General features: G+C 36.1%; 1 long non-coding RNA gene across 1 annotated transcript in view; it reads left to right on the forward strand.

The window, feature by feature from the left end:
- Positions 1 to 353: 353 nt before the first annotated feature.
- Positions 354 to 22,186, forward strand: part of LOC134758246 (uncharacterized) — a 101,177-nt gene continuing 79,344 nt past the window's right edge. The window contains exons 1-2 of the long non-coding RNA XR_010133225.1: positions 354 to 490; positions 9,053 to 9,152. This is a non-coding gene — a long non-coding RNA (uncharacterized lncRNA). The remainder of the gene's footprint in view (positions 491 to 9,052; positions 9,153 to 22,186) is intronic.

Consider the following 22,186-nt stretch of genomic DNA (forward strand, 5'->3'; position numbering starts at 1 on the left):
CCTGAGCTGTATTGTCTACATTTGGAGAAGGGTTTATAGAGGCACTCCCATGGCCTCCATAGCTGCTGTCACACTAGGGTGAATGCCAAGTCCACTGCCTCTGGGACCAGCACAGCGCTAAGGCTTGTCCAAAACCTGTTTCTCACATTTATTTGTGACTCTAGGCCACTTTAATCAGCCAGTGGTGAAGCTGGCTTGGACTAATTTCCTTCCAGTGGGATATAGGATTCTATTCTGGCTCAAGGCTTGTCTAAATGCTCCCTTTATGGGAGCCAGTAGAATTCTTCACTGTGAGGTGTTCCATTGTGACAGGGCAGTACAGAGTTCCAGTGTAAAGGCCCAAACTCATTTTGTTCTTCTTCCCCCATGAACACAGTTTCTCTCTCTGTGCTGTGCTAACTGAAGTTGAAGGAAGGGAGGTCTAGGCAAAACAAGACTGTCTTTCCTACCCTCTTCGATATCTCTGTCCTCGTTACTACATTATAAACAGGTACTGTGATAGATGATCTTATTTTTGTGTTTATAAAGATATTTTTTGTAGATAGTTGTTAAGTTTGGTGTTCCTGTGGGAGAATGATAACTGGAGGGTTCTATTTGGCTTTCTTGGTCAGCTTTTTAACCCCATCCTATTGTCGTATTTTAGAAAATTGCCACAGCTATCCCAACGTTCAGAAACTATCACCATGATCAGTCAGTAGCCATCAACACTGAGGCAAAATGCTATATCAGCGAAAAGATCAGTCTTGCTGAAGACTCGGATGACTCTTGGACCTTTGTAGCAATAACGTATTTTTATTTAAGTTATATAATGGTTTATTTTAGGCACAGTACTGTTGCACACTTAATATATCACACTGAACTAACTTTTATATGAACTAGGAAACCAAAAAAAATGTTACTCACTTTATTGCAATATTACCTTTATCGAAGTGGTCAGAAACTGAACCTTAGGTATCTCTCAGTTATACCTGTAGAGTAAGAAAAACAGCATCCTGAAGTCTATTATAGCACAACAAAGTTGGACCATGCCCCCCAACTCTCCTAATTATATGCTTAAGTAAGAGAATAAGAGTGATACTCAGAAAGCTTCAGCCTTTCCAGGACTTTGTTTACCTCTTCACCTGTTATATTTTTTGTTTGAAGGGAAGGTGAGGGTTAAAGAAGGACACACACACAGAAAGAAGGTGGCTGGACAGCAAATGCAGGCTTTATGTCCAGAATAAAACCTACAGAAGTGGGGGACCAGCCTATTGCCAGTGCCCACTGCTGCTTACAAGCTGGGGGTACCTATAAGTATGGACAGGAGGGGTCTAAGCAGTATGGCTTGTTGCCTGGCAGGTTATTGATAAGATGTTCCCATAATGAAGGGGTTCTGGCCCTTGTTCCATTGGAATGTGGTATTCCTTGCACTTTCTCCCAGCAGAATATGATAGGGATGTTTTTTTAGTTAGGTCTTTGCCCAGCAGGATGTGACAGGGATGTTTCTTTAGTTGGGCCTTAGCCTTTCTTTGTCTGCCTTGTGGTCAGGTGGTTAGGCAGGATGTTTCTCATGGTGAACCTTCCTGAAATATTTCACTTTGACCCAGGTCTGCAAAGTAGTGGGGAGCTTACAAAATGGTGCATGTGGACTAACATTTTTGCCTCTATTTATTTGAAACATCCTGAGAGACTCAAGGAACAACATTTCATTTTCATATTGTGTAGCTGTGCCAGTTGATATTTCCCTTCTCATTATTTCATGTATATTAAATAGTAGATGTATTGTAAAACACTAGAGGCATAAACTATAACTGTATTTTTACTTAAAATTCATAAATCTGACAGGTACCTTTTTCATGGGTAAGTGTGTCAATGTCTGTATTTCTTATGCAGTAGAGACGTTTGCAAAGTTTGAGTCAGAATTAGTTATTCACTAATATTATGTGGCTACATTGTCAACTCAGAAGACAGACTTTAAAAATCCTTACCATTTTACTAGTTTTTATTTTGTATTTGTTTTTTTCTGCTAAAGACAATTGAGATAATTAGCTAAAATAGTTTAGACTATATACATGTATACACACATATATGTGTGCATATGTGCATATATATATATACCCATGTATTTACATGTAGACTATTAATATGTATAGGACAGTTATATATAATACATGAGTCTAAAATATATAGCAAAGTGATTAAATAATTATTTATTGATTTTGCATGGTAAATTGTCTTATTGTCAAAATATTTCCTAATGTTCCCTACCTCTCCCCATTCCTTATCAGACTTATCCCAGAAGGAAGGTTATACTTTTAGCTACACTATATAATTTGCCTTGGCCAATAAAGCATGCATGTAAATTTTCATGAATGAAGTTTAGGAGCCCTTGAGTAGTTTCTACATTTGTCTTCTTGCTCAGCTCTAAGATCTGCATGCCTCAGATATAGGCTGCTTCTAGGTCCTTGGTTTGAAAGTGTAGAAACCCCATGATGGACATTATTGTGGTTGTAAGGTACTAAGACCGAGGGTCATTTCTTATCATAGTGTAAATTGACCTGAGCTCACTGAGTGTGTAATTCTGTATAAGATCATACCTCACATCACACATTTTGAACAAATTGTATATTCTAATTTTTACAACAACCTGTTGATATATTATTATCTGCACTTGAGCATGAGAAAAATAAGACTCAGACAAGTTGAGACTACAAAGCTAACTCAGTGACTAAGCTGCCTCATTTTCAAAATATATACTTTTAATTACTACTCTAAATCTCATCCATTTATTATAAAAATAAATCACATGACTCATCAAAGGCATATATATGTCCAAAATAAAACAACTACAACTGCAGCATGGTTATCATAATTTCAGGTCTTGTTCTCCATTCAATGCATGAATATCTTACATAATAATCCGAGTAACAAAACTGTTCTTCCTCATACGGAATTTTGTTTCACCTCAGTGCTGACATTTCTATATAATAGATGTTAAAACACTAAAAGTTATTTTATTTTATTCATTCTTTGAATTATTTATGTAATTTGAAAATCAAAAGAGTATTAAATGAAAATTTCTCCTCACAAAAAAAGAAACTTGAATCTGAAAGAAACCAGTTTCATTAGCTATTTCTGTATTTTCCCAGACATAGTATATGCATATACAAGCAATACTCCATAACTTTTACTATTAAATATTAAATTCCACAGGTCATAACATAGGAGATAAAAACATATAAATCATAATATTAGGAGATTTCTCATTCTTTTAAAGCAGGATCGTGATTTGCTCTATGGATGCATGTACATGTGCATGTATAACTGTAGGAAAAACCTACCAGAAATACAGAGTTAAGCCAATTTATAATTTTGTACATATTGGCAAATCACACTCATGAGAGGTTTTACCAATTTACACTCCCACAAGTAATGCTAAAGAGATTTCCCACACATTTGTCTGTACAAATCCACTAGGAGAATATTTCAGTATGAGATGATTTGCATTTTTTTATATCTAAGGCTGAGAATTCATTTCATTTATTTAAGAATTGCTTGCATTGACTTTTCTGAGAACTCACTGCTCATATTATTTGCTCATTTTTGTTATGAGTTTTTGATATTTTACTTCATTATTTGAAAAAAGATACTAATAAATGCAAAAAGGTTTATCTTTGTCTATGTAATTTATAAATATTTTCCAATTGTTGGAATGTTCAGGTTTTGGTTGTTTTTAAATTTTATTTGTCGCCATGTAATTTTTTTTCACTTTTGTGATTTTTTTTGAAATCACTTTCTCTTATTGCTTCTAGGTTTAATGCTTAATTAGAGTATTACCAGTGATATTATAAAATAAATTCTCATATGATCAATTTTTTATTTCTTTGATAAACCTTATTTTAATCACTTGGAATTTCTTCTGATATATGCAGTGTAAACCCACATTTATTTCTGCAAGTATCTATTTAGTTTTTCAAGCAAATATACAAAAAATTGTATCCTGTTGTCACTGTTCTCATGCTTCCTATGGTAAATTATTATTTACGATTGTCACAATAACTCCATCCATCCTTCATGGGCTTCGTGCATTGAGACTTTGTCACTCCTTCTATCTGGTGGTGAAGTCTTCTTCTCCCTTTAAATTAGAATTGCTGCTTGGAATTGCTTTGGATAGATATGACAGAAGTACATTTCTGTAAACTTCGTTTATAGACTTTTGTGTGACCAAAGAGAGTTGCTGTGCTAGCATAACCACAGTTATTTTTTCCTGCCTTAGAGAAAAACTATGTTAGAGTAAACTAATAGTAAAAGGATGCACAAATGAGTCTCTTACATAAGCTATCAAAAATACTGAAAAGCAAGAAACTTTTTAATTGTTTTTAGTTTCAGCTTCTTTTTAAAGAAGTTCCACAGTTTAAAAACATTTTTTTCCTGAAGGAAATAAACTAGGATTATTTTCTTTATTTTATTTTATTATTATTATACTTTAAGTTTTAGGGTACATGTGCACAATGTTCAGGTTAGTTACGTATGTATACATGTGCCATGCTGGTGGGCTGCACCCATTAACTCGTCATTTAGCATTAGGTATATCTCCCAATGCTATCCCTCCCCCCTCCCCCCACCCCACAACAGACCCCAGAGTGTGATGTTCCCCTTCCTGTGTCCATGTGTTCTCATTGTTCAATTCCCACCTATAAGTGAGAATATGCGGTGTTGGGTTTTTTGTTCTTGCGATAGTTTACTGAGAATGGTGATTTCCAATTTCATCCATGTCCCTACAAAGGACATGAACTCATCATTTTTTATGGCTGCATAGTATTCCATGGTGTAAATGTGCCACATTTTCTTAATCCAGTCTATCATTGTTGGACATTTGGTTGGTTCCAAGTCTTTGCTATTGTGAATAATGCCACAATAAACATACGTGTGCATGTGTCTTTATAGCAGCATGATTTATAGTCCTTTGGGTATATACTCAGTAATGGGATGGATGGGTCAAATGGTATTTCTAGTTCTAGATCCCTGAGGAATCGCCACACTGACTTCTACAATGGTTGAACTAGTTTACAGTCCCACCAACAGTGTAAAAGTGTTCCTATTTCTCCACATCCTCTCCAGCACCTGTTGTTTCCTGACTTTTTAATGATTGCCATTCTAACTGGTGTGAGACGGTATCTCATTGTGGTTTTGATTTGCATTTCTCTGATGACCAGTGATGGTGAGCATTTTTTCATGTGTTTTTTGGCTGCATAAATGTCTTCTTTTGAGAAGTGTCTGTTCATGTCCTTTGCCCACTTTTTGATGAGGTTGTTTGTTTTTTTCTTGTAAATTTGTTTGAGTTCTTTGTAGATTCTGGATATTAGCCCTTTGTCAGATGAGTAGGTTGCAAAAATTTTCTCCCATTTTGTAGGTTGCCTGTTCACTCTGATGGTAGTTTCTTTTTCTGTGCAGAAGCTCTTTAGTTTAATTAGATCCCATTTGTCAATTTTGGCTTTTGTTGCCATTGCTTTTGGTGTTTTAGACATGAAGCCCTTGCCCGTGACTATGTCCTGAATGGTAATGCCTAGGGTTTCTTCTAGGGTTTTTATGGTTTTAGATCTAACGTTTAAGTCTTTAATCCATCTTGAATTAATTTTTGTATAAGGTGTAAGGAAGGGATCCAGTTTCAGCTTTCTACATAAGGCTAGCCAGTTTTCCCAGCATCATTTATTAAATAGGGAATCCTTTCCCCATTGCTTGTTTTCCTCAGATTTGTCAAAGATCAGAGAGTTGTAGATATGTGGCGTTATTTCTTAGGGCTCTGTTCTGTTCCATTGATTTATATCTCTGGTTTGGTACCAGTACCATGCTGTTTTGGTTACTGTAGCCTTGTAGAATAGTTTGAAGTCAGGTAGCGTGATGCCTCCAGCTTTGTTCTTTTGGCTTAGGATTGACTTGGAGATGCGGGCTCTTTTTTGGTTCCATATGAACTTTAAAGTAGTTTTTTCCAATTCTGTGAAGAAATTCATTGGTAGCTTGATGGGGATGGCATTGAATCTATAAATTACCTTGGGCAGTATGGCCATTTTCATGATATTGATTCTTCCTACCCATGAGCATGGAATGTTCTTCCATTTCTTTGTATCCTCTTTTATTTCATTGAGCAGTGGTTTGTAGTTCTCCTTGAAGAGGTCCTTCACATCCCTTGTAAGTTGGATTCCTAAGTAGTTTATTCTCTTTGAAGCAATTGTGAATGGGAGTTTACTCATGATTTGGTTCTCTGTTTGTCTGTTATTGGTGTATAAGAATGCCTGTGATTTTTGTACATTGATTTTGTATGCTGAGACTTTGCTGAAGTTGCTTATCAGCTTAAGGAGATTTTGGGCTGAGACAATGGGGTTTTCTAGATATACGATGATGTCATCTGCAAACAGGGACAATTTGACTTCCTCTTTTCCTAATTGAATACCCTTTATTTCCTTCTCTTGCCTAATTGCCCTGGCCAGAACTTCCAACACTACGTTGAATAGGAGTGGTGAGAGAGGGCATCCCTGTCTTGTGCCAGTTTTCAAAGGGAATGCTTCCAGTTCTTGCCCATTCAGTATGATATTGGCTGTGGGTTTGTCATAGATAGCTCTTATTATTTTGAGATACGTCCCATCAATACCTAATTTATTGAGAGTTTTTAGCATGAAGGGTTGTTGAATTTTGTCAAAGGCCTTTTCTGCATCTATTGAGATAATCATGTGCTTTTTGTCTTTGGTTCTGTTTATATGTTGGATTACATTTATTGATTTGCGTATATTGAACCAGCCTTGCATCCCAGGGATGAAGCCCACTTGATCATGGTGGATAAGCTTTTTGATGTGCTGCTGGATTCTTTTTGCCAGTATTTTACTGAGGATTTTTGCATCAATGTTCATCAAGGATATTGGTCTAAAATTCTCTTTTTTGGTTGTGTCTCTGCCTGGCTTTGATATCAGGATGATGCTGGCCTCATAAAATGAGTTAGGGAGGATTCCCTCTTTTTCTATTCACTGGAATAGTTTCAGAAGGAATGGTACCAGTTCCTCCTTGTACCTCTGGTAGAATTCGGCTATGAATCCATCTGGTCCTGGACTCTTTTTGGTTGGTAAGCTATTGATTATTGCCACAATTTCAGAGCCTGTTATTGGTCTCTTCAGAGATTCAAATTCTTCCTGGTTTAGTCTTGGGAGGGTGTATGTGTCGAGGAATGTATCCATTTCTTCTAGATTTTCTAGTTTATTTGTGTAGAGATGTTTGTAGTATTCTCTGATGGTAGTTTGTATTTCTGTGGGATCAGTGGTGATATCCCCTTTATCATGTTTTATTGTGTCTATTTGATTCTTCTCTCTTTTCTTCTTTATTAGTCTTTTTAGCAGCCTATCAATTTTGTTGATCCTTTCAAAACACCAGCTCCTGGATTCATTAATTTTTTGAAGGGTTTTTTGTGTCTCTATTTCCTTCAGTTGTGCTCTGATTTTAGTTATTTCTTGCCTTCTGCTAGCTTTTGAATGTGTTTGCTCTTGCTTTTCTAGTTCTTTTAATTGTGATGTGCTTTCTCTTGTGGGCATTTAGTGTTATAAATTTCCCTCTACACACTGCTTTGAAGGTGTCCCAGAGATTCTGGTACGTTGTGTCTTTGTTCTTGTTGGTTTCAAAGAACATCTTTATTTCTGCCTTCATTTCGTTACGTACCCAGTAGTCATTCAGGAGCAGGTTGTTCAGTTTCCACATAGTTGAGCAGTTTTGAGTGAGTTTCTTAATCCTGAGTTCTAGTTTGATTGCACTGTGGTCTGAGAGGCAGTTTGTTTTAATTTCTAATCTTTTACATTTGCTGAGGAGAGCTTTACTTCCAAGTATGTGGTCAATTTTGGAATAGGTGTGGTGTGGTGCTGAAAAAAATGTATATTCTGTTGATTTGGGGTGGAGAGTTTTGTAGATGTCTATTAGGTCTGCTTGGTGCAGAGCTGAGTTCAATTCCTGGGTATCCTTGTTAACTTTCTGTCTCTTTGATCTGTCTAATGTTGACAGTGAGGTGTTAAAGTCTCCCTTTATTATTGTGTGGGAGTCTAAATATCTTTGTAGGTCACTCAGGACTTGCATTATGAATCTGGGTGCTCCTGTATTGAGTGCATATATATTTAGGATAGTTAGCTCTTCTTGTTGAATTGATCCCTTTACCATTATGTAATGGCCTTCTTTGTCTCTTTTGATCTTCGTTGGTTTAAAGTCTGTTTTATCAGAGACTAGGACTGCAACCCCTGCCTTTTTTTGTTTTTCATTTGCTTGGTAGATCTTCCTCCATCTTTTTATTTTGAGCCTATGTGTGTCTCTGCACATGAGATGGGTTTCCTGAATATAGCACACTGATGGGTCTTGACCCTTTATCCAATTTGCCAGTCTGTGTCTTTTAATTGCAGCATTTAGTCCATTTACATTTAAGGTTAATATTGTTATGTGTGAATTTGATCCTGTCCTTATGATGTTAGCTGGTTATTTTCTCATTAGTTGATGCAGTTTCTTCCTAGCCTCAATGGTCTTTACAATTTGGCATGATTTTTGCAGCGGCTGGTACCGGTTATTTCTTTCCATGTTTAGTGCTTCCTTCAGGAGCTCTTTTAGGGCAGGCCTGGTGGTGACAAAATCTCTCAGCATTTGCTTGTCTGTAAAGTATTTTATTTCTCCTTCACTTATGAAGCTTAGTTTGGCTGGATATGAAATTCTGGTTTGAAAATTCTTTCCTTTAAGCATGTTGAATATTGGCCCCCACTCTCTTCTGGCTTGTAGAGTTTCTGCCGAGAGATCAGCTGTTAGTCTGATGGGCTTCCCTTTGTGGGTAACCCAACCTTTCTCTCTGGCTGCCCTTAACATTTTTTCCTTCATTTCAACTTGGTGAATCTGACAATTATGTGTCTTGGAGTTGCTCTTCTCAAGGAGTATCTTTGTGGCGTTCTCTGTATTTCCTGAATCTGAATGTTGGCCTGCCTTGCTAGATTGGGTAAGTTCTCCTGGATAATATCCTGCAGAGTGTTTTCCAACTTGGTTCCATTCTCTCCATCACTTTCAGGTACACCAGTCCCCAAGATGGCCGAATAGGAACAGCTCCGGTCTATAGCTCCCAGCATGAGCGACGCAGAAGACGGGTGATTTCTGCATTTCCATCTGAGGTACCAGCTTCATCTCACTAGGGAGTGCCAGACAGTGGCCGCAGGACAGTGGGTGCAGTGCACTGTGCGCAACCCGAAGCAGGGCAAGGCATTGCCTCACTCGGGAAGTGCAAGTGGTCAGGGAGTTCCCTTTCCTAGTCAAAGAAAGGAGTGACAGATGGCACCTGGAAAATCGGGTCACTCCCACCCTAATACTGTGCTTTTCAGACGGGCTTAAAAAACAGCGCACCAGGAGATTATATCCCGCACATGGCTTGGAGGGTCCTACGCCCACGGAGTCTTGCTGATTGCTAGCACAGCAGTCTGAGATCAAACTGCAAGGCAGCAGCGAGGCTGGGGGGGTGGGGGGCGCCCGCCATTGCCCAGGCTTGCTTAGGTAAACAAAGCAGCTGGGAAGCTCGAACTGGGTGGAGCCCACCACAGTTCAAGGAGGCCTGCCTGCATCTGTAGGCTCCACCTCTGGGGGCAGGGCACAGACAAACAAAAAGACAGCAGCAACCTCTGCAGACTTAAATGTCCTTGTCTGACAGTTTTGAAGAGAGCAGTGATTCTCCCAGCATGCAGCTGGAGATCTGAGAGTGGGCAGACTGTCTCCTCAACTGGGTCCCTGACCCCTGACCCCCGAGCAGCCTAACTGGGAGACACCCCCCAGTAGAGGCAGACAGACACCTCACACGGCCGGGTTCTCCCCTGAGACAAAACTTCCAGAGGAACGATCAGACAGCAGCATTCACGGTTCACAAAAATCCGCTGTTCTGCAGCCACCACTGCTCGTACCCAGGCAAACAGGGTCTGGAATGGACCTCTAGCAAACTCCAACAGACCTGCAACTGAGGGTCCTGTCTGTTAGAGGGAAAACTAACAAACAGAAAGGACATCCACACCAAAAACCCATCTGTACATCACCATCATCAAAGACCAAAAGTGGGTAAAACCACAAAGATGGGGAAAAAACAGAGCAGAAAAACTGGAAACTCTAAAAAGCAGAGCGCCTCTCCTCCTCCAAATGAACGCAGCTCCTCACCAGCAATGGAACAAAGCTGGACAGAGAATGACTTTGACGAGTTGAGAGAAGAAGGCTTCAGACGATCAAACTAGGATTATTTTCTTCCAATAAAAAAATAATGAAGAAAACCCAGGAAGTCAAAACCTGTGTGGAATAATTTTAAAAATGGAATTTTCAAAATTAATGCAACAAGAAAGGATAAATAAAATTTTGAAATGATATAAGAAAGATTTAATACTTTCCTCACCTTTCAAAAGCGTTGTGGCCAACATGCCTATAACTAAAGACAAGTTAAGAGAAAAGCATAGAAAATTTATTGCATCAAAGTTTTACATTACATGGGAGCCTTCAGAAATGAAGACACAAAGAACCAAGGAAAACTTTGTATTATTATGCTCCCAGAAGAATGAACAGTCATGGACCAAAAAATTGTATGATCTAATGGTAATAGATGGAGGGGGAATCTCAGCAAAGCCTATCCAGATTTGTCTTGGCCTTTCTGTGAAGCATTCCTGCCCTCTAGGTATAGGACATGACTCCTCTGTAATGAAGGTCTTATGACCTACTTTCAGGCAAGTAAGTCAGAGAATTTACTTATGGTCAGCTCTCACACAGAAATAGAAAAGTCAGAGTGGCTTTCTTGCTCCTGAGATCCTCCCAACATTTTTCAATTCAGTGTACTTTGGGGGTAGCATTTTCTGATCCCTGACAATGTTTATCTCTGACAATGATGGTTTATTTCATGTGTCAACTTAGCTAGACCATGGTATCAAGATATTTGGTCAAACATTGCTCTGAATTTTGTTGCAAAGGTATTTTTTAGACCAGATTAACATTTAAATCAGTACACTTTGAGTAAAGCAAATTACCCTTCGTAATTTAAATAGGTTTTATCCAATCAGCTGACTTCCCCAGAACAGGAGGGAATTCTGCCAGTAGAATGTGAACTTGAGCTGAAATATCAATTCTTCTTTGGGTCTACAGCTTGCTGGGCTACCCTGCAGATTTGCCAGCCTCAAAAATCATGTGAGCCAATTCCATAAAATAAATCTCTCTCTCTCTCTCTCTCTCTCTCACACACACACACACACACACACACACACACACACACACACCCTCTTGGTTCTGTTTCTCTGGAGAACCTCATTAATACAATATGGAAGCTAGGAAGAGAATCATTTATTCTTTCATAATAATTCAAATTATTCATTTTAAAAGTAAGATAGTTCAGAAGGCGCTTGCAAGTTTAACATGCAAGTGGCTTAGAGTCCTAGGTGGCATATACTGACAGAATGTCACTCTTCTCTCAACATCTAAGATGGCATTGGTAACTACTTTTGAATCATTAATTGAAGATAGACACATTAGTCCTGGTTATAGGTGGCTCTAATTTTTAAACCGATGTTATCTGTAAATGGATATCCATGAGGTTATTCATTAACTCAGTAAGTGGTTTTAATGGGTAGTGGCTAAGGAGTCTTCTCAGTGGATAGAATTTAATGTTTATAGCTGTTTGTTTTCAGTTTACTTTTCATTACTTTCCCTTCTAGAATACGATGGTGAATTTATCTCTCCTACTCAAGTCTGTATCTTTAAGGACTATATTAGTTTCTGGTATACATTATGTTCTCAGTAACTGTGTGTGAAACGAATAAATGAGTAAACCATATGAGATTTTTAAATAGAACATCTAGCAAGATTCATATGGAAACACTACTCTAAGCTTCTATAATTAAACCAAAACAAAAATAAATATAATTTAAGTGTTTTATTTGAAAAGAGGACTAGGCTTATCATAATACAACAATGTCTTTTAACATTTTCAGTACACACTACCATTGTGTTTGACTGCTGTAGCTAATCTTTGGTAATTCATATATGGTACACATCAAAGCCTATAATTATATATTTATTTCAGTGGTCATTTGATTATACTATCTAACTAGAAAATGAGTTTCAAAACTGATAAGACAATACTTTTTTTTCCCCCATAAATATATTTTTTTCCCCATAAATATACCCTTAGGGCTTAGCAGAGAGTCTGGCCCCAAACAGAAATCCAGCAGAAAACACTGAGTGACTGAATTAATTATGTCTGGACTCCCATGTTTATTGCAGCACTATTCACAATAGCCAAAATGTGCAATCAACCTAGAGCCTATCAACAGATGAATAGATTTTTACTAAATAACAACTTATATGAAATATAATTTTGGAAATATTTCATGCATATTTGATATATGTTTCTGATTGTAGTTTATTTCTAGATTTGTTATAGGCTTATTATTAAGAAATCATCACAAACAGGAAACCTATATTATTTACTATCTGAGAGGTTTTATTTCATTACACATTGAGAATGGAAAGATACTGATTGAGATATTATCCATGTCATAAATCAAATAAATATTTGACTCAAACAACTTAGTAAAATTGAACTTTAGAAAAAAATAAAATGATTTAAATTGAGAAAGACATAATTATCTCTTTTTGGAATAAGAAAGATCCAGAAATTATGGCCATTACAATGGAAAATGATAAATATGCTCATGTATATGAAAGTAAAATATCAAGTACAGTTTTTCTTTGCAGTCATCGCAAAAGTTTGAAGCTACTTTGATTTCTCCAGAATTTTAATGAGCAATATTTCAAGTGAAGTCACATTCAAGTAAATTCATAAAATAAAACAGAAAATATAATTGCAACTAAATTTTTTATTGAGGTGAAAAAAGCTAAGTAAAATTCTCAACTAGTTTCTAAATAAGTGATACACTCTCCAGTAAAATAATATTATAAATCTGTGAACACATTGAAAGCAATAGCATTTCTACTTATGAGGCAAAGATCAAATTCTCTAATTTCTGGTAAATTAGCTTATTTATTTTCATTCACAATTATACATATTTTCCTAAATAGCTTATAATGAAAATGTAAAACAAACCTAAAAATTTTTAGCATTTGGATATTTGTTTACCTCCTTAAGGCTTAAAATATAATTTAATTCTTATAGCTTTAAATAAGTGTATAAAGTACATCAATAAACAAGCATGTTTCAAAATAAAAAATTCTGATTTTTTCTAACCTTTTCAAAAACATTAAATGTAAGTTATTGCATTTCTTATTAAGTAGTAAATTGACTTTTTAACAATAATCTTATTTGAGTAACAGATAGGCCACCTCGATTAGTATCTAGCCTAAAAGATTAAGTCAAGTGGATTGCTTATCCAAGCATAAAGCCTGTAATTAGTTATAAGTTGTTTGGTTTTGTTGACTGATATACAACATTTCTATTTTACCAGTAATTTGCTGCCTCTCAAGGAGTATTTGCCCACTCTGTATTTCTAGTGAACCACTAAATAATGAAGCTGTTCAGGACCAACTTCTAGCCTCTTCTCTTCTTTCACTAAACTTACCCTCAAGTGATCTCATCTCTTGTTAGTATGAAGAATGATTTATCATCTATGGTATTTAAATATATATACCCAGGAAACATATACACTGAATTCAGAGTCATCTACTCAGTGATTTACTAGGTACTTCTACTAAGATGATACAGGAGTGTCTGAAACTTAACATGTACTGAACTTCTAATTGTCCCTCAAATCTTCTTTAACCCAAGTCTCATCGATTTTGGTGCATTTATAATCAATTTTCTCAGAACCAATATAGCAATGTAAATATTATTCTTTATTTCATAGTTGTTGTTGATTTATTTGTTTACTTACTTATTGTTTCTCCATATTCCATCTAGACCAGAATTTCTCATTCTTGGTACTATTGTCATTCTGGGGCATATACTTCTTTGTTGATGAGGACTGTCCTACGTATTGTAACACACCTCAGGCCTCCAACCCCTAAATAACAGTAGTATCTTTCCAAGTTGCAATAACTTGGGAAGATAAAAGAAAAATGTTTCTAGACATTGCTAAATGTTACTTGGGGGACAAAATTGCTTCTAGTTGAAAACTACTGCCTAGATTGTAAACTCCATGAATAATATAGAGATTTTCTTCTCCACTACATTTCCAAAACCTAGAAAAGCAATAAACATAAAAAAAAACTTAGAAATAGATTTGTTTACTTAATTTTCAAGTGTTATTGATATATTGTTGCCAAAACATTGTGCATAAAATATAAAACATATTTTGATGACCACCAAAAACAAAACAAACTTATTTTAATGCAGTACTAAGTGCTATTGATTCACTGTTTTCATGTCTGTTTGTAACAGTTGTTTGTATATCAAATACTTTTGGTATAAATATTGCCATGGTTGTAAGCTCTCTTCATTACTGACTTAGTATATTATTTAGTACACAGTATAATGTCCAGTGCACAGCTTACTATAGTATCTAGTACATAGCTTTCTTAACATTATAACTGTCGGTGTTCACCTGATGATTCAAGGGCAATCAGTGCACAGAATATTATTTGTGAAACACAATTCCAAGTTAACCTCTCTTCTGTTGCTTAACAAACACCTAAATAATAATATTCTTCCTGTTTCATTAGTTTTTTGAAACAGGGTCTCACTCTGCCACCCTGCCTGGAATGCAGTTGCATGCTCATAGCTTAATAAAGCCTCTGTCCCCTAGGCTGAAGCAAATCCTGCCACCTCAGCCTCTCCAGTGGCTGGGACTACAGGCATATGCCTCTACACCTGGCTAATATTTTGGATTTTTAGTAGTTTGAGGTCTCAGTATGTTGCCGAGGCTGGTCTCAAACTCCTGGCCTCAAGCAATCCTCCTACCTAGGCCTCCCCAGATGCTGGGATTATAGGTGTAAGCCACCACCCCCAGCCTTATTGTTAATTTTTGTTGTTGTTTCTGCTGACCACGTTTTGTAGATTGCAAAGTAGCATGCTCAGCCTGTCAGTATAAGGCATACATTTCTACAATATGACCAGATCTCAGTATTTACTTTGAAATATTGTCTGACATCAGTCTATAGTTTTAGTATGTATACTGTTTCATGCTATTTTTAACAATAATATCAACTATAATCATAAATGATTTCATCTATTGCATTTAGGAATTATGATTAAAGCTTATTCAGTCATCACTATGAGCCTATAAAGTAAGTTCTAGTGTTATGGACTGAATGTTTTCATCTTCCCCAAATTCAAATATTGAAATCTTAAACCCAATGTGATGGTATTAGGAGATGGGACATTTGGGGCAAAATTATGTCATGAAGGTGAAGTCTTCATGAGTAGGTGACGTGGTTAGGCTATATGTCCCCACCCAAATATCATGTTGAATTATAATCCCCATGTGTCAGGGGAGGGACCTGGTGGGAGGTGATTGAATCTTGGGGGCGGATCTTCCCCATGCTGTTCTTGTGATAGTGAGTTATCATGAGATCTAATGGTTTTAAAAGTGTGGCACTTCCCCTGCCTCTTTCTTTCTCCCTCTCTCCTGCCACCATGTAAGATGTGCCTTGCTTCCCCTTTGCCTTCTGCCATGATTGTAAATTTCCTGAGGCATCCTCAACCATGCAGAACTGTGAGTCAATTAAACCTCTTTTATTTATAAATTACCAGTCTCAGGTAGTTTTTTATAGTAGTGTGTAAACTGATGAATGTCATTTTCAAACTGCTATTCTATACCATAGGATAGGTGTCCTTATGAGAAGGAATAGTACAGCTGGCTTCCTTGCTCTCTGTTCCAATCATGTGAAAAAAGCACAATAGAGCTGTCTGCAAACCAGTGGGATACCAGATTAGACACCAGATCTGGCAGTACTGTGATCTAGAAGAGTAAGGAATAAATGTTGGTTGTTTAAGCCACCGGGACCATAGGATCTTATTACAGCAGCCTGAACTCACTAAGACAACTGGTATACCAAATTTAAAGATAAAGTAATCATAAGATTAAGTGATTGCTAAATTAGTAAATTATTGCTGAGCTTTTTAGTGAATGATAGAGCCCATATTCAATACAAATACTCCTTTATTTAAAATTCCATTATTTTACTCATTATCACTATACTGCTTCACATAAGTAGGCAAACTGACTTACGGTATTAGGGATACTAACTTGTCAAAATAGTTGGTCAAAAATTTAGAATGGGAGATGAGAATGCCCAACATCAAGGAGCCAATAAAAAGGACTAATTAAATATGATGATGATAAGAGACTGATGGGCAGGTAACAAGAGACTGCAATATTCTGTATATTCAAAAACAAAAATAGTTCCCCATTTCCCAAATTCATATTGGGATGGATGTGAAACCTACTGACCAGGAGACAACCCAATTAAAAATGGGCAAATAACACATGAAAGGATGCTCAATATCAATAGTCATTAATGAAATGCCAATCAAAACCACAATGAGATACTGCTTCACACTGACTAGGATAGTCACAGTATGAAAAAAAAAAACAGGTGTTTGAGAAAATGTGGAACAATTGTACCCTCTTACATTGGTGGTGAAAATGTAAAAATAGTACAGCCATTAGAAAAAACAGTTTAGAAGTTTCTCAACATTTAAATAGAATCACTACATGACTCAGCAATTCCACTCCTAGGTATATGCCCAAAATGCACATAACATGTATTCAAACAAATACCTGTGCATAAGTGTTTATAGCAGCACTATTCACAACATACCACAAGGTAGAAACATCCTAAATATTTATTAATCATTAATGGATAAACAAATGGTCATATGTACATACAACGGAATATTATTCAGCACAGAAGGAATGACATAATGATCCATGCTAAAATATGGAAGAACCTTGAAAACACTGTTCTAAATGAAAAAAGCCAGACATAAAGTCTCATATTGCAGGATTTCATTTATATGAAATATACAGAAGAAGTGAATTCACAGAAACAGAAGCAGATGGTTGGTTATGTAGAGATAGGAATAGATGGCAAAAATGGGCACAACTGCTTAATGGGCACAAGGTTTAACTTTTAGTGTGATGAAAATGTGTGACAGCTAGAGACAGGAGGTTGTTAAACAGTATTGTGAATGCATTAAATGCCACTCAATGTTTCACTTTAAAATTTATAACTTTGAGAATTTCAGCTCAATTAAAAAAATAGGGAGGAAATGTGACAACAATAAACCCCTGATATGTTACTAGGTACTGGGTGGAAATCTAATTATATCTGACCCAGAGCTACCTGAAAAGAGCAATATTTTATTTCATGCTGATTAATATTGACATGCATTTTGGCTATGTGTTTGCTTATTGCTTTTTTGTTCTCTGCGATGGTTAATTTTATGTCAACTTGACTGAATTAAGGGATATCCAGAGAGATGGCAAAATACTTGTTCTGTATGTCTGTGAGCTGATTACTGAAAGAGATTAGCATTTAAATTAGTAGAATGAGTAAAGATGATCCACCCTCACAAATATGGGGAGTAGATCATCCAATCTGCTGAGAGAGCAGAAAGAACAAAAAAGGCAAAGGAAGGGTAAATTCCCTCTCTCTTTGGCAGCTGGGTCATCCATCTTCTCCTGCCATTAAACATCAGAGATCCAGGTTCTCTGGCCTTTGGACTCTGAGATTTGCACTAGCAGCCCGTGACTTTCTCAGACAGAGTTACACCATCAGCTTCAACGGTTTCAGGGATAATAGAGGCACTAGTCACATGTTTGGGGTGGAGGAATGTTTTCATGAGGAAAGATAATCCAACTCCTAGTGAATCTAAAACTATGGACAGTTTCTTTTCTTCATCCCAGTAGACCAACCATCAAATAAAGGAGGGAGCATACTGGCAATGGTAATTGACCTTTATCTTCATGGGGTTGTTGCTCTACAATGGGGATATAGAGAAATACGTTAGCCACTCATGTGATCCTCCAGTATACCTCTTGCAACACTCATGCCCAGTTTTAAGTGTAAATACAACAACCATAGCTTGATAGGAGCATGACACTAAGGAACTTAAAGTCCTCAGAGATGAAGATCTGGGCAACCCACCTGACAAGCCACCTAAACTAATGGAAATAAAATTAAAAGTTGAGATTAAAAGTTATCTAGTATGAGTAGTGGAGAAGGGAAATGATGATTTTTTTTAAAGCATTGGAGAAAACTGGAGAGACAGAGCCTATAGTTTGTTCCATTAAGCCTCTTTAGTACATCATTAACCTAAAAGAAGGTTTGCCTCAGGTGTGTAACTTAGCCTGAGAAACAAATGTAACTATGTGGTACAGAAAGTGGATGTTGATGCCTCACCCAAATTTCTTTCACCTTTCCGCCAACCATCTTCCAGCTGCTGTGAGTGTTGGCTGATAAATAATCATAGCTGCTACCTTTTCTGGAGAATAGTAATTAGCCAAACTGGAAGCATTTTGCTTACAATGCTATACTCCACATACACACTGGGATATCCCTCAGCCTTGACTGACCGTGATACAAAAGGAGCCCTTCTGTTCTAAAAGTGAGCCTTACTCTTAGTGCTATTTGCACTCCAGGTTATTCCCATGGAACCAACCTCAATGTAGCCAAGGCCACATTCTTGCTTAGTTTCCTACACTACCTTCCTGTGCTTCCTTTATTCAACTTCTCCTGAGGGCACTCCCCCAAAAATCCTGATCTCAGGCTCTACTTCTGGGTAAAAAGACCTCACAAGGGGTTAAAAATGGGCTTATGAGTTTGGGAAAACTTTGGCATCCTTGTTTGCAGCACATTACATGCAAAATTTGTAGTTGGTTTAATATGGTGAATAGTGAGATATATTTTGAATTATGTTCATTAATGGACTATCTCTTCCTATGATCAGTGTTATACAATCTCTCTTTCTAAAGGAAAACTGTCAGTATGCTAAAAATAAAATAATAAATAAAATGGAGGTGAAATAAAAGTAAATAGCTTACTATGAATAGTCAGAGAATATTGTTAATTAAATATTGTCAAGGAACATCTTGGGATGATTCAGTTTGTAAATGAAATGGGTAAGCATAGAAATATATTTTGCTCATTATCTAGTGTAGGACCTACCAGAAATTGAAATATTTTTGTAAGTTTGGCTAAAATTAATTAAAAATATGCAGAAGGAAATAAAAGGAAAAATACACTTCCCTGGAATTTTACTTAGAGGAAATCTTAAATAAAAAAAGAAATCTCAGTACCTAAGTATTGGTAGAGAGTTGAGATATTCTAACTGCCAATGAGCATGCAACATAACCCCAAGTCAATTCATGTAATCTTTTTGACCTAAGTAATCATATCTATAAAATATCCGAGTAGTTTTCCTCTGTGATACTTTTGCACTAATTCTGTGAGAATAATTATCATTGCTTGCATGTTATTTTAAAAATTTACTTTAGTGTGCAGCAAAATAGAATGCTAACCAGACATAATTAAATATTTGTAGTTTCCTTATTCTCTAGAGTCAGAATCAGGAAATTAAATTTCATCACAAAGTAAATATGGTGTAAGATATTATGCTTGACACTATTTTTATAGGTCTTAACTTCCAGAAAGATGTACACAAATACCATTCAATTCTCTCAGCAATAGGGATATATATATATATATATATATAGAAGACATATACGTAATTACAAAATCTTAATACATTTATTAAGATATTCTTTTCTTTTGAATGTAATTTTGACTGTCAACATATAAACTGTGACAACCAGCACCAAAACAAATAATGAGAAGACAAGTTAAGCAAATTCAGTTTGGGAAACAAATTTAGTTATGTCAGTTACTCTCTACTTGTCACAACTGGCAATGCTTTACCAGAAAAGTTATCACTGTACTACACTAGTGTAATTAATAGTAATAAAAATTCAAAGAAGTCAAATAACATGAATGGATTTTCTACACAAAGAAAGAAAGCATGCTTTTAAAAATTCTAAAGATGAGTCAAGGCTTGTCAATGTTATAGCAATAATTATTTTACTGTGTTTTAAAATGTCTGTGTCAAAAGTTCAGACATGTACTCTTTAATTTTAGATAGAATTGGCTCTTAAGAGTAAGATCTGCTATTTAGGTGTAAAACAATAATATTGTGATATTAGAATAAGTAATTATCTGTTCAAAAGCTTCAGAAATGCCTTCCAGCTATTCTATCTGCCTGTGGCAACAATAGAAGACCACCAGGGAGATGTCTGAATTCTAAATCCTGTCCTTCTATTGTTTAAGAGTTATTTTGTCAAAGGTTATATCCTTATAGATTTTTAACCAATAAATTAGAGAGAATTTTTTTCTAAGATCTATGTAGATAACATTTTACCACCATCTTTTCCTCCAAGGTTTTAAAACAAAATTCCCCTTGCAACAGTAAGAAATGAATCACACAAACTGTTTAGGGAAAGAGTTTCCTGCTACCTCCTATTTTGAGAGATAAATAAGTCTATCTGGAGTCAAGGTGATAGAGAAGATTAGTGGAAATAATAATTGCATATACATTAACCTGAAGATTAATCTTGAGGTCTTTAGTTGATAAGTTATAAAGCTATCTTTTTCACCATGACACGATGACCACCCTCACATAAATTATGAAATAAAGTTTAGAAAGCAGTAATGGTGAAGACTCAAGCTACACACTAAAAAATCTAAGTGTATTTCAAGATACTTCAGTTTGAATATTAGATTGGGTATTATCTGGAGATCTATTTTCAGACAGAATTTGCAATCTTTTTATGGGATTATATATAATATGTGGAGTTCTTGTTTTAGTGGGTAGGTTATAAAGCCAAAACCTTAACCCCATTTCTTACTATGCAACTTTGGTTTTTTTCTCTTAACCACAGTGAACCTATTTCTTCTTTGGCAAATGTTATCTATTTCCCAGAGATGTCGTAAATGTAAAATAACATTTAATATAAAATATATTTGGTAAATATGACTCTGTGATGTAAAGTATAAAGCTGAAAGATTGGAACAGCTAATATTGTTAAGACGACAATACTACCCAAAATTTCTTAAAGATTCAATGCACTATCTACCAAAATTTCAACAGCATTTTTTTAAACAGGAAATTTTATCATGTAATATCTATGGAATCTCAGGGGACTTTGAGTAGTCAAAACAATCTTAAAAAGGAATTAAAACTTTTGAAAAAAGTTGGGGTGCTCACACTTCTTGATCTAAAAACTTACTACAGGGGATTTGGGACAAAATGTTTGACTAAACACATCCATTAAGAGCCTCACTCACTGAGTGAGACCAAAACTTAGAATAAATTAACATGCTTCAAACAGATCTTTTTGAGACAAAATACTGAAAGTCGATAGGCAACACAGACACCAAGGCTGAAGAGGGAGAAAGCTTGCAAGCCCTGCGTTGGATCGCCGACTGCCAAGATTCATTCCTGGCCCTGAATAGCTCCTAAGGAAGTGTTAAATGAAGTGATTGCTTCAACTATACTCAACTCACCTCACAGTCAAACTTCCAAGGGAATTAAAGAACATGAAAACCAAAAGCCCCACTCAAGCAACAGCAAATTCTAAATAATAAAGGAAAACCAGCCCTCTTAGATGAGTGCAATAACTACATCAATTTTAAAAATCAGAGTGTCTTCTTACTTTTAAATGGTTGTAGTAGCTCCCCAAAAGTGGTACTTAATCAAATTGAAGTGGCAGACATGACAGACAGAATTCAGAATCTGGATGGCAAGGGAGCTCAATGAGATCCAGGAAAAGCTGAAACCCAATCCAAGAAATCCAGGAGTTGAAAGACAATACAGTCATTTTAAGAAAGAACCAGGTTGGACATGGTGGCTCACACCTGTAATCCCAGCACTTTGGGAGGCTGAGGCAGGAAGATCGCTTAAGCCCAGGAGTTTGAGAGCAGCCTGGGAAACATAGTGAAACCCTGTCTCTACAAATATCAAAAAATAAAAAAATAAAATTAATAAAAAGAACCATATTCAAATTTCTAGAACTAAAAAATTCACTACAGAAAATTTGTAATACAATTGGAAGCATTAACAACAGAATATAACAAGCTGATGGAAGAATGTCAGAGCTCAAAGACTAGTCCTTTGAATCAATACAATAAGACAAACACAAAGGAAAAAGTATTTAAAAAAGCAAAACCTCCAAAAAATATA

The sequence above is a fragment of the Gorilla gorilla genome, chromosome 3 (assembly GCF_029281585.2).
Source record: "Gorilla gorilla gorilla isolate KB3781 chromosome 3, NHGRI_mGorGor1-v2.1_pri, whole genome shotgun sequence".
NCBI lineage: Eukaryota > Metazoa > Chordata > Mammalia > Primates > Hominidae > Gorilla > Gorilla gorilla.